Source organism: Arachis hypogaea, chromosome 2 (assembly GCF_003086295.3).
Source record: "Arachis hypogaea cultivar Tifrunner chromosome 2, arahy.Tifrunner.gnm2.J5K5, whole genome shotgun sequence".
NCBI lineage: Eukaryota > Viridiplantae > Streptophyta > Magnoliopsida > Fabales > Fabaceae > Arachis > Arachis hypogaea.
The window spans coordinates 72734054-72746536 of NC_092037.1; the positions used below are offsets into that span (position 1 = coordinate 72734054).

Genomic DNA, 12483 nt, shown 5'->3' on the forward strand with positions numbered 1-12483 from the left:
CCTCATTATGTCCTCGCTAAAAGGATCCTCCCCACCCGAGAGTTGTTCTTCTTGCTCGTCGCGGGAGTTGTGACTCTTGAGGGAAGATTCTAGCTTTAAGAGTTTTCTTTCTAACTCTTTTCACCGTTTCATCTCCTCTTTGAGGTACTTTTCAGTTTCCTTTTGCCTTTCCCGCTCTTGTTCTAATTGTTCCAGGCGGCTGTGGACTAACCCCATTAGTTCAGCCACGTGGGATGGTCCGCCTTTCTCTGATTCGCGCCCGTCCGAGGAATTTACCTTCGGATTTTTTACCCCGGAGGTGCCCTCTCTATGTTGATTGTTAACTTCCTGGTGTAGGGCTAGGTCCACGTCGTTATTACCCGTGTCCAGATTCTCTTGTTCGGAATCTGTTTTCACATGGCCCTCTTCGTGGGATCTGTCCGCCATCAATGGATGATCTCTCGGGTCCCCGGCAACGGCGCCAATGTTACGGTGGGTAACCGGAGATTGTCTGAATGGATGGCGTTGGCTGGCCCAAATGTGTGAAGGAGGAGATTTCCGTGTGAGTATGCAACTCGGGAGACTCTGTCCGACTTGTGCTCGTGAGTGAATGGGGGGTGGTACCTGCAAAGACACTCCGATGCCTAAGTTAGAAAGAGTGTGAGCAGGTCTAGAGAGTATTGGGCTTAGAGATACCTGAGGGGTGTCAGTGTATTTATAGTGGTGAGCCAATAACCACCGTTGGAGTAGTGCCGTATCTTTAGGGTGTTAACCGTCCCATTATCTTAGGGAGGTTAAGATATGGCTTTATGAAGCGGTTGGAGAGATTTTAGGGGCGGTTACTCATTTGAATGAGTGTTTATCTGCCAGCTAATCTCATGCCCGACTTCTTTAGAGTAAGCCGTGGTTGATACCGACTTCTTATGTGAAGGTCGGTACTTAGCTAGGCTTAATCCTTTGGACTAGGCCTTTTATTTGGACCTGAGCCTTTGTTATTGGGTCAGGGTATGAACAATTATTATTATTATTATTATTATTATTATTATTATTATTATTATTATTATTATTATTATTATTATTATTATTATTATTATTCCTAAAACCCAAAGAGAGGCAATCAAGTTTAATCAAAATAAAAAATATTGTTAGGTTTAATAATACTTCGTTGTAGTGAGAAGTTTTTGTTTTGTTTGTGTGGCTCTTACTAAAGGGAAGGGACATAAACTAAGCAAATAAATATCAGTTAATTAAATAAATATCAATCAGAAGTTTTTGTTTTGTAGTGAGAAGTTTTCTCTTGTATTATTACTTTATTATCTTTTTTTTTTTGTTATAAACTATACTCTTATTTGAGTAAAAATATATTCAAAAGAGAAAATAAACTAAGTAATAAAAATAATGATAAATTTTATCTTAAAAGCAATGAGATTTTATTTCTAGTGAACTTATAATTAAATTCAAATGTTTGGATCATGTACTTAATTATTTTGTACCATTTGGATTAGATAATTTAAATAAAAAGATAAATGATAATGTGTTAATTTTTTCAATGTAAAGAAACTTTAAATTTTTTTATAAAGAGATATATTTTTCACATCACTTTAAAATATAAATTGCAATAAAATATAAAAAGTTTAAAGAAAATAGATTGTAAACTTTAATTATTCTAGTTTATCTTAAATTCTTTTGTCACAGAATTTTTTGAGTCCTTCCTAATTCGAATTTGAATGATGAATTCTTGAAGTAGTAACACTTATCTAATTGGCCTAAATTTAGCATCTTACTTTGACAAAAAAATATTTAAGAACAGATTATTATTTTTGATCCAACCAAATAAGACTTGAATTTGTCAAAAACAAATGCTACGGCTAATAATATTTTTTCAGCTGTTGTACAATTCTTTTACGCGTTGTTCACAACACGATTTGCATAATAAATAACATGCAACAACTTATCTTTTCTTTGTTTCAAGAGTACACCTATTACATAATCACTTACATCACACATTAATTCGAAAGGCACATACCAATCAGGTGGAGCAATTATTGGTGAATACATTAATTTGTCTTTTAGAGTTTTAAAAGCATGCAGATATTTTTGATTAAAAACAAACGGAGCATCTTTAAATAAAAAACTACTTAATGGTTTTGTGATTTTAGAAAAATCATCTATAAATTTTCTATAAAATCTTGCACATCCTAAAAACCACCGACTTACTTTCACATTCATTAGTGGTGGTAATTTTTCAATTACTTCCACCTTAACTTTATCAACCTCTATGCCTTTAGTTGAGATTTTGTGTCTAAGAACAATACCTTCTGTTACTATAAAATGGAATTTTTTTTCAATTCAAAACTAGGTTTGTTTCTTGACTCCTTTTCAAAACTAAAGACAAGTGGTTCAAGTATAAGTCAAAAGTATCACCAAATACCAAAAAATCATCGATAAATACCTCTATAAATTTCTCTACCATGTCATAAAAGATGGAAAGCATGCACCTTTGAAAAGTGGAGGGTGCATTGCACAACTTGAAAGGCATTCTACAATAGACAAAAACTCCATATGGCATATGAAAGTTGTCTTTTCTTGATCGAAAGGATCAACCGCAATTTGGTTGTACCTCAAGTATCTATCCAAAAAACAGTAAAAAGTATGGCTGGTAAATCTCTCCAACATTTGATCAATGAATGGTAGAAGTGATCCTTTCTGGTTGCCATATTAAGCCTTCGATAGTCAATGCACATCCTCCAGCCGGTGACCGTTCTTGTAGCTAGGGATTAGCTCTTTTTTTTTGGAAACATAATTCCTCCCTTCTTTGGCACAACTTGCACCGGACTGACCCACGAACTGTCGAAGATAGGATAGATGATTCCTACATCCCATAGCTTCATCATTTTCTTGTGAACAACATTCTTCATTGTTGGATTGAGTCTTTTTTGTACTTGTATAATAGATTTAGAATTTTTTTCCAATAGAATCTTGTGCATGCACATTGTGAGGCAAATTCTTTTGAAATTACTGATTGTCTATCCAAATTGTGGTCTTGTATTCCTTCGGTACTTGTAGTAATCTTTATTCTTCTAATTCACTCAATGGTCTTGTATAATCACGGGATAAGTTTCATTAGCTCTAAGAAATGCATACTTGAGAGTTGGAGATAAAGGTTTTAACTGTAGCTTAGGCGAGCGGTTCTTGATCTTTGTCATCTCCCTCCTTAGTGTTACTTATTCATTCTTACATGAATGAGGTGGGCACGGGAGTCTTCTCTATTGAATGCACAGCTTCTAAATCTTCCATTGTCTCAGAACATGGGTACAATAGAGTTTCTAGAGAGTTTACAAGAGATTTTTTATCAATAACTTTTTGGATTAATAGATCGATTAAATATACTCATACAACTCTTTGTTTCACTTGGATACTGCATAACTTTAAAGACATCGAAGACTATTTATGTATCATGAACCCTTAATATTAACTCACCCTTTTGGACACCTATAAGAGCTCGTCGTGTGACTAAGAATAGTCTCTCTAGGATGATTGAAGCATATCAATGATTATAAAATTAGCAGGAAAGATGAACTTTTTCACTTTGACCAAAGTATTTTTCACTATCCCAAGTGAAAACTTTATTAATCTATCTGCTAATTGTAGAGAGATCCTTGTTGGCTTTACCTTCTCTTTTTGCAGCTTCCTCATCATGGACAAGAACATCAAATTAATGCTTACCCTAAATCACATAGTTCCTTTCCAATGGTGATGTCTCAAATAGTGCAAAAAATTTAAAATTCCATGGATCTTTTAATTTTTGTGGCAGTTTTTTTGGATGATAACACTACATTTCTTGGTGAGTATTACTATTTCATCTTCTCTGAGATTTCTTTTCTTGGACAATAATTCTTTCATAAATTTAGTATAGATGAGCATTTGCTCTAAAGCTTCTATGAAGAGAACATTGATCTGCAACTTTCTAAACACTTCTAGAAATTTAGAAAATTGCTTCTCCTAATTCTGCTTCTGTAACCTTTAAGGAAATGGCGTTCTAGGTGCATAGGACTTCTCCTTCATATTCTCTTTCTTGACTTCAAGTGGTAGAGAAGTGTTGTACTTATTCTAGTTTCTTTTTCTCTTTTTCTTTTGAAGGTTCCTCAGCTTATTGTTTATTGTTTTTTGGAGATTCTTTTCTAACTACTCTTCGGCTTCTAAGATTAATAGTCTTGCATTCATCTCTAAGATTAGGTACGATATCACTTGGGAAGGAATTTATTTGTTTTTTTTTTGTTAATTGCTTAGCAATTTGTCCTACTTACACCTCTAAATTTCTTATGGAGGTTTCTTAGTTCTTGAAGTTTGCTTGTGTTTCTTGCATGAAGCTTAAAGTCTGTTGAACAAACTCCGAGATTGATTGAGACAATTTTTTTCATAGCAATCTCAAAAGATGAGGATTTCTAAGGATTCTATGCACAGGATCTGCTTGCTGTTGGTATGGAAGATTGAAGTTTCTCTGTTCTTGATTCTTCCAACTAAAATTCGGATGGTTCTTTCATCTAAGATTGTAAATTTTTTAGAAAGGGTCGTTCTGTGGTCTTGAAGAATTTTTCATATAATTTACTTGCTCGGTAGAAGGTTGGACGTCCTTGAAAAGTTTACATTCTTCATTCTTATGAGCTCTCCTACACAAGTCACACATGACAACTTGTATCTCAATAGCTGCGACTTGTATTTGTCCCATTTGTTTAGTGAATGAGGTGATTTGTTGAGACATGATTTTGCTTTGTCCATTTTCTTATAGTGAGCATACCGAATTATGTTTAGGATTTTTTTTCTTTATAGACTTTGAGTTTGAGCGTCCTATAGTATCGTTTCCTAGTTGACTTATTTTTTAGGTGACTGTCTAAAGACTCTCTCTGAAAATGTGTTATTTTTAGTAAATGAATTATGCACGCGATTTTGGGTCAGGCTTGTTTTTTTTTTAATTTGTAAGGAACGAATTGTAAGGAACGAATCAGTAACGATTAATGAACATGCATACAACACAACAATATACTATTGTTATACTTGAAGGGCGAGATTGTGTGATTTGGTTTATGTTTGTTTTTATCTTTTAATTTTTTCTAGAACTGATTAATAAATTAGATAGTTTAACAAAAGGTTAAAAATTATAAATTGGGACTTATTTGAAAAATTTTATAATTTTTAAAACTAATTTTATTATAATTGTACCTACGAACTATAGCTCAAATGACATAATTTTTCTATAATGGTGTGATTTGATTTTTAAATCTCAAGTTAAAGAGATATGGTTAGTGTATGGCACAATTGAGAGTTGGCTAAAAATCACTATTTTAAAATCATTGGATGTGCTTTATTATTTGGGTAAATGGTCATGAAAAAAAAAAAAAAGAAATTTTATTATTATTATTATTTCCTAAAATCCAGAGAGGCAATCGAGTTTAATCAAAATAAAAACTATTTTTAGGTTTAATAATACTTCATTGTAGTGAGAAGTTTTTGTTTTGTTTGTGTAGCTCTTACTAAAGGAAAGGGACACAAACTAAGCAAATAAATATCAGTTAATTAACATCAATTAAAATTTTAAGCACGTATAAATCCTTAGTGCATGTGCGATAGGTAAATTTATATTATTACAAAGAAGAGGCACAAACATATGGTTAGAAACAATACGATACATGCATTAATAATATTATTGATGACCGGAATAATTATTTATTCTGTCATTGCTGAATTTTATGATTCTGTCATTCCTAAAAAATTATGGATTCATTTTCATTATATTGCAACTAGTAAAGGAAGAAAAAGAAATCAACCTCCGCCAGAAGATCTACCTGACCAGGACCCTATTAGGAAAAATAAGATGGAGGCAAAGTTGATGAAGTGTCTTCGAAATTGCGAGCTGCTTTATCGGAATAGTCCGAGAGATTTTAATACATGCGCTACCGCATGTTATGTTAGGTTTCTTGAATAAAATAAAAAAATTATTTTCACAGAAAAATCATCTGATTTTTTCTGGATTGAACTTTTATGAATAACGGTATTTATCTGTTTTTTTTTTGGTAATTATCCAAGTTATTTTGAATCATATTTAATCTATTTATATTAACTAAAAAGAATTTAGATGTGATAATTTCTTCTCCAGTTCTCCTATTTATTTATATTCTATAAGTTTTATTTATTTATATTGCATAAAATACAATTATAAGAGAAAGCAAATTACGGTTCTTATTAGAATTATCTTTAATAATATATGAAAAAAAAAACTTTTAAAATATTATCTTAGTTTTGATTTTTATTTTTTCAATTGTGTTAGATGTTAAATTTGGTTTCAATATTTTAAGAAATAGGCTTATATCTTTATTTTTTTTCCATCTAATAAGCCCGTTATTAATAAGGTGCATTTAAATTCAAATCGATCAAAATTAAATTGTTCATTTGATCCAATCCAAATGGAAAATCAGTTAAAACAGTATTATTAATATTTTTATTATTATATTTAAAATTTTACTCATAATACGTTTAATTTGTTATACATTTTTATCCTATTCATGTATTATTATTATTATTATTTACTGAATATTTTATGAATTTAAAAAGAGATTTTTGTAACAACCGATTTTGTTAGCGACAGCAGACCGACATCGTTTGATGGTGGTTTGATAGCCTTGATTAAAAATTAATTGCTATTTTGTTATTTAGCGACCAAGATTTTTGTGACTACCAAAATTAGTCAGTAAGAATTTAATTGTTATTCTGGTAATTTTTTGTAGTAACAATTAGATAATATTTCAGTCAAAATAATTTGTTTGAGTAAATTGTCCTATTATTATTATTATTATTATTATTATTATTATTATTATTATTATTATTATTATTATTCAAAATTCATGGAATCCAAAAGGAGACAATCAAGTTTTATCAAAATAATAAAGTATTTTTAGGTTTAATAACACTTTGTTATTGTGAGAAGTTTTTGTTTTGGTCTCTCTTACTAAATGAAAGGGAGATAAACTTGGCGAATAAAATTCTAGCTAACATCGATGAAGATTTGAAACCTTTATAAATCTTTAGTGCGTGCTCGATAGATAAATTTATGATTATCACAAAGAAGAGATAAAAACATATACATGGCTAGAAATAATATGATGCATGCATTAATCATATTGATGATGGGAAGTTGGGAACAATTATTTGTTCTGCCACTACTGAATTTTATGACTGTCAATTTTAAAAAATCATGATGGATTCATTCTCAATATATTGCAACTGGTAAACGAAATAAAAGAAATTGGCTTCCGCCAAAATATCAACCTATCGTCGAAGATCCTATTCAAAAAAATAGCAGGGAAGAAAAAAATAGAAAAGTGTCTTAAAAAATGTGAGAGAATACTTTTTCCGATTAGTTTGAACAAGCAGCATGAATATAATGCATGTGCTACGGCATGTTATCTTAACTACCCGCCGTCTGATGTGGTTTACGAGCAAAGGTTAAATTCATTTACGAAAGATTATCATATTTTTAACTTGATTTTCAAACAATTTTTTAATTACATTTATTTTAAAAATTTTAAATGGATTAAATTAATTCTTCTGAAACTTCTTTTGTTTATGCCACCAAAATTTGTTAATATGATAAGTTTATACCCAAGCTTTGTCGTCATCATCTTTATTAGTTTGGATTTTATTTAAGCATGGCAAAAATTTCTGGGAGAATGTGTACCCGAGAAAATTTACTTGCCAAGAATAAGCATAAAGGTTGATTTCTATCTGTGAGAACGGAGAACAGTTCCCATATAATAAACGGGACGAGACGGAGATAGAGGTTGCCGCTCCGTAGAAACTCATTTAACCCCATTTATATAAAAAGACTTAAATTACTCCATACATACATACATACATACATACATATATATATATACACATTAGAGGATATTGGCCTGTCAAGTCACATTGTTAACCTTATCTACATGTGAGTATCTTCGGCTAGTATGCGGGTTCTCTGGAATGGGGAGGCCCTTGAAGAATTTCTCCCGACTGGGTTAACTAAGAACCGATCACTTGGCCGGTTCGATTGACCTCATAAACTATCTGACAAAAAATCGATTAAAAAATGACCGAACCAGCAATTAACCGGTAAACCGTCAAAATCGGTAATTTTATTGAAGGTTTTCTAATTCGGTATATCCCCTTAGAAAGACGTCATTTCACCCTTTAAAAAAAAGAAAAAAATCCTAATCTTATCCCTAACGCAGCCCCAGTGACCGAGTCTTGATGACTTGCATCATTTACTCTTTTTACCTATGCAAAAGGACCATAAAAAGAGCACATATTCATTGTTACAATGCAATTTCTTGAGCTAAATGATAAGTATTATGGTACATTGCTTTGAAATGGGTTTGTATTGAATTTTAGGTGAAAGGAGCAATAAAAAGGGAAGAAAAGAGCAAGTAAAAGCTGGGCGTGTGAAGAGGGAATGTCACTTGGAACAAACGCCACAAAAAAGAATGGGCGTGGCACGCCAGCATCAGGGCGTGGCACGCAAGTAGCGAATTCCAGAGAGCAATGATGAAGGCCACAAGAAGGGCATGACACATGATGCGTGAGCATCTTGTCTATCTTTTTCTAGTGAATTTACATCTAATTTGTTGAGTTTAATTAAGAATTAATTATAATTTAGCCACTATGGATGCTATTTTGAGTTTTGTGCAATTTTATTTATTTTAGGTAGCATTTGGAGGAATTTGATGAAGCTTCTGCAGATAAAAAGAAGAAACCAAAGAGATGACCAGCGAAGACCGACCCGGACGCATGGCTCACGCGACCGCGCGGAATGGAGAAATCGCAATGACGCGATCGCGTGCCTGACGCGATCGCGTGCCTGACGCGATCGCGTGCCTGACGCGAACGCGTGGACTGGAATCTGCACAAATGACGTGAGTGCGTGGACGACACGGACGCGTCACATACGTGATCTACAATAATACAGAAAACGCTGGGGTGATTTCTGGGCTGTTTTGACCCACTTTTCAGCGCAGAAAACACATATTAGAAGCTGCAGAATGGACAAAGCAAGTGGTCCCCACCCATCAACTGAAGATCTGTAAATTAATTCGAATTTAAATTCAAATCTTATCTTTTAGGAAAAGATATTATTATTTTTTAGATAATAAGATTTTAAATTAATTAGAATTAGTTATAAATAGGGGAGACTTCACTTCTATTCAAAGATTCCATTAAGGGGATTCCATTAGGGAATTCTATACAAATTTACAATCCTAGTTTTCTTCTCTGAACTATGAGCAACTAATCCTTCATTGTTAAGGTTAGGAGCTCTGTCTATTTGTATGGATTGATTTTATTGGTTTTTCTATTTTAGTTTATGTTTTGGAATTATATTTAAGAATTGTTTTTGCTCTTTATTTTATGAATTTGGGTGGAACGAAAGTATGACCCTCTTTCTATTTGAGTTCCTATCAAACTTAGAAAAGCTCTTTACTTGAACAACAGCTTGAAAATATATTCTCTTAAATTTTAATTATTTGGATTTAACAGGATAAGTGACATATAATTCTCTTATTCTTTGGGTAATTAGACTTTTGTGACATATAAACTGAAATTTGATCATGTAGCTTCTAATTGGAATTGATTGACCAAGGAATTGGCAGTTAATGAATTTTAGAGGAGACTAGAAAGGTCTAAGGAATTAGGGTCTAGTCACATATAGTTTGCCATAAATTAAATCCTACATAATTAAAATAGTTAGTAAGAAAAGTTAATCCAAAAAAATAGATAACTCTGAAGCCTTAACAGTTTTCTCCATATTTTATTCCCAATTTATTTATTTGTCTATCCTTTTTATATTCTAAGTTCGAATTTAAACCTTTTGAACATCTCAAAACCATTTTCTGCTTGCCTAACTAATCCTATCAAACGCTATTGTTGCTTGATACATCAATCCTCATGGGATCGACCCTTACTCACGTAAGGTATTACTTGGTACGACCCGGTGCACTTGCCGGTTAGTAGTGTGGATTGTAAAATATCACATCAAGTTTTTGGTGCTGTTGCCGGAGATTGACTGTGATTAACAACTATAAGTTGTTTGATTGCTTAGATTAGGCATTTTAATTTTTATTTTAATTAAATTTTGCTTTTAAATTTTCAAAAAAAATCTTTTTCTTTACGTTAGACATTTTTTTTTCCGTTACACTTCCTTTTTTTTCTTTCGTTCCTCCCTCCCCTGTTACGTTTTCCCTTTTTTTTCTTTTTCCTTTTAGTATTCAAATAAAAAATATATATATGTATATATAATTTTCAAAAAAAAAAATTTATAGCACCAATATTTTTCTTAATTTCTAAAATTAAGTTTGGTGTTTCGTAGTTAGTTTTATTTTAATTCTTAAAATTCTGTTCTTTCTTCTTTACTTTCCTATTTACCACATGATGCGTTTAATCCTTTTTGGTGTTTTGTGCTAAAAAAAATAATGGAAAGGGATCACAGGTTGCTACTCAAACCCAAGTAGTGATTCATATTATGGTGGATGGAGGAACTATCCAAATTTTGGTTGGCAAAGTCAAAACCAAAGGAACTTCAATGCTCCATGTCCCAACTATCAAGAGCCACCACCTCCATATTCATATCAAGAACCACCATCTCCACATTTATACCAAGAACCATCACCTCTTTACCCATACCAACAACCTTCCTCTTTTTACACTTATCAAGAACCAGCATCTCCCTCTTATGCATATCAAGAGCCACCATCTCCTTATTCATCTCAAATACCATCAGATCTTGAGCTCCTCATGAAAGAATGCCTACATGATATAAAGACAAGTGTCAAAAATATAGAGAAATATGTGCAGTCAATTATCAAGTCACAGGAAGAGGAGCAAGCAAATTCCTTCTCAAGAGATATAATGCAAGATCTTATGGAAGAAAGTGAGGAAATCAATCAAAAGAGTTTATACTCCAGTAAACTAGAGAACTTTCCATCCTCACACATGGAAGAAAAGGAAGATGCAAAAGCAAAAGAGGAAGATGCACCCACAAAGGAGGAAGATGCACAACCTCCCATGCCCTTGGTAAGCAATGAAGAAGAGATTGAATTAGAAGAAAGCTACCAAGAAGAAGAGGTTGAAATTGAGGAAGCTTGCAAAGAGGTGGAAGAATTCAAAGAAGAACACAAGGGAGTGGAGCTTGCAAGACCTCTTCCAAAGCCATCACCATCCAATACAACATTCAAGTGGGTAAAATTTCTATCCTTAATCCTTACCTTCCCACTTGAATATGGGCTACTAGAGACGGATGGTCAACTTAGAGCTCTTTGTGGCATTAAGCGTAAGAGGAAGATGGTTAGTGGCAAGAGTTGTCAAGCAAGGTTCAATATGGTTGCATGCTCCAAATTGAAGTGTAAGAATTTAGATTGGGTCTAGAAGGTTGTTTGGATGTCTCTGTGAGAATTTAGATTGCTTGCCACCCGGTGGGAACAATGGTGATCCACAAGAAGACGGATGTAAGAGCAAGGTTTGGGATCCTGGAATTCATTCCCACAATCAACACTCATGGGGTCTTGTCACTTGCTTCAACTTGCTCAAGGGCGTTAGGCGCCTAGTTTAGGATTCTGGTGACCATTGGAATTACAAACATTGGTAGAGATTCCTGGATCAGTACAAGTACAAGCTACCATGACAAGGAGCTCACCACATGTCCAACTTCAGGACTTTAACTAAAAGTGCTTGGTGGGAGACAACCCACCGTAGTATGATCATTCTTTTTCATTCTTAGTTGTTTTTCGTAGTAGTAGTTTTCTTTCTTGTTTGATTTCTATTGAGTTCTTACTAATTTTCTGATCATGCAGCTATTTTATCACAGTAACCGAACACCTCAAGCTCTATCTTAAAAAAAAGAAGCGAGAGAAGAGCACCCGACGCACAAGCTCGCTGACGCGGACGCGTCAGATGGGTGTGCGTGAAAAATAAATTTGAACAGAGAGTTGCGCGGGAATGGCGCTAGACTCCTGCCTTTCACACAAACAATCCCACGCGAACGCGCACCTCACGCGTTCGCGTCACTTGTGATTTTCGCCATTCATGCGGGCGCGTCCCTGACGCGAACGCATGACCGGCGAATTCGACGTAAAAAGAGTATTGGGTAGAGAGTTGTGCTGGCTTGGGGCAGAAAGTGTGCTAAAAGCACAAATTAGATCACGCGGACGCGTGACTGATGCGTTCGCGTCAGTTGCACATATGGCCATGCTCGCTAACGCCCACACGACGCGAACGCGTCGTATGAATAATTGATTCACAAACACTGTGAACAGAGAGTCACACGGGCGCGCGGCTAGCTTCGCGCGAATCGCACAAAATCCATGGCACGTGGACGCGTGCCTGACGCTAACGCGTCATTATGAAAAATGCGCGACCCACGCGTACGCGTGCCGTACGCGTACGCGTCGTTTTGCGCCGCCCAGTTTTTTTTCCTCTTTCTCT

General features: G+C 34.1%; 1 long non-coding RNA gene across 2 annotated transcripts; it reads left to right on the plus strand.

The window, feature by feature from the left end:
• The first annotated feature begins 1964 nt into the window (after nt 1–1964).
• Nucleotides 1965–4740, plus strand: LOC112747913 (uncharacterized). Of its 2 annotated transcripts, XR_011873277.1 has the most exons (3): nt 1965–3823; nt 4120–4215; nt 4350–4740. It is a non-coding gene; the product is annotated as an uncharacterized lncRNA (long non-coding RNA). The 2 variants fall into 2 exon arrangements; XR_011873276.1 differs by having other exon boundaries at nt 4120–4740.
• The last annotated feature ends 7743 nt before the right edge of the window (nt 4741–12483 follow it).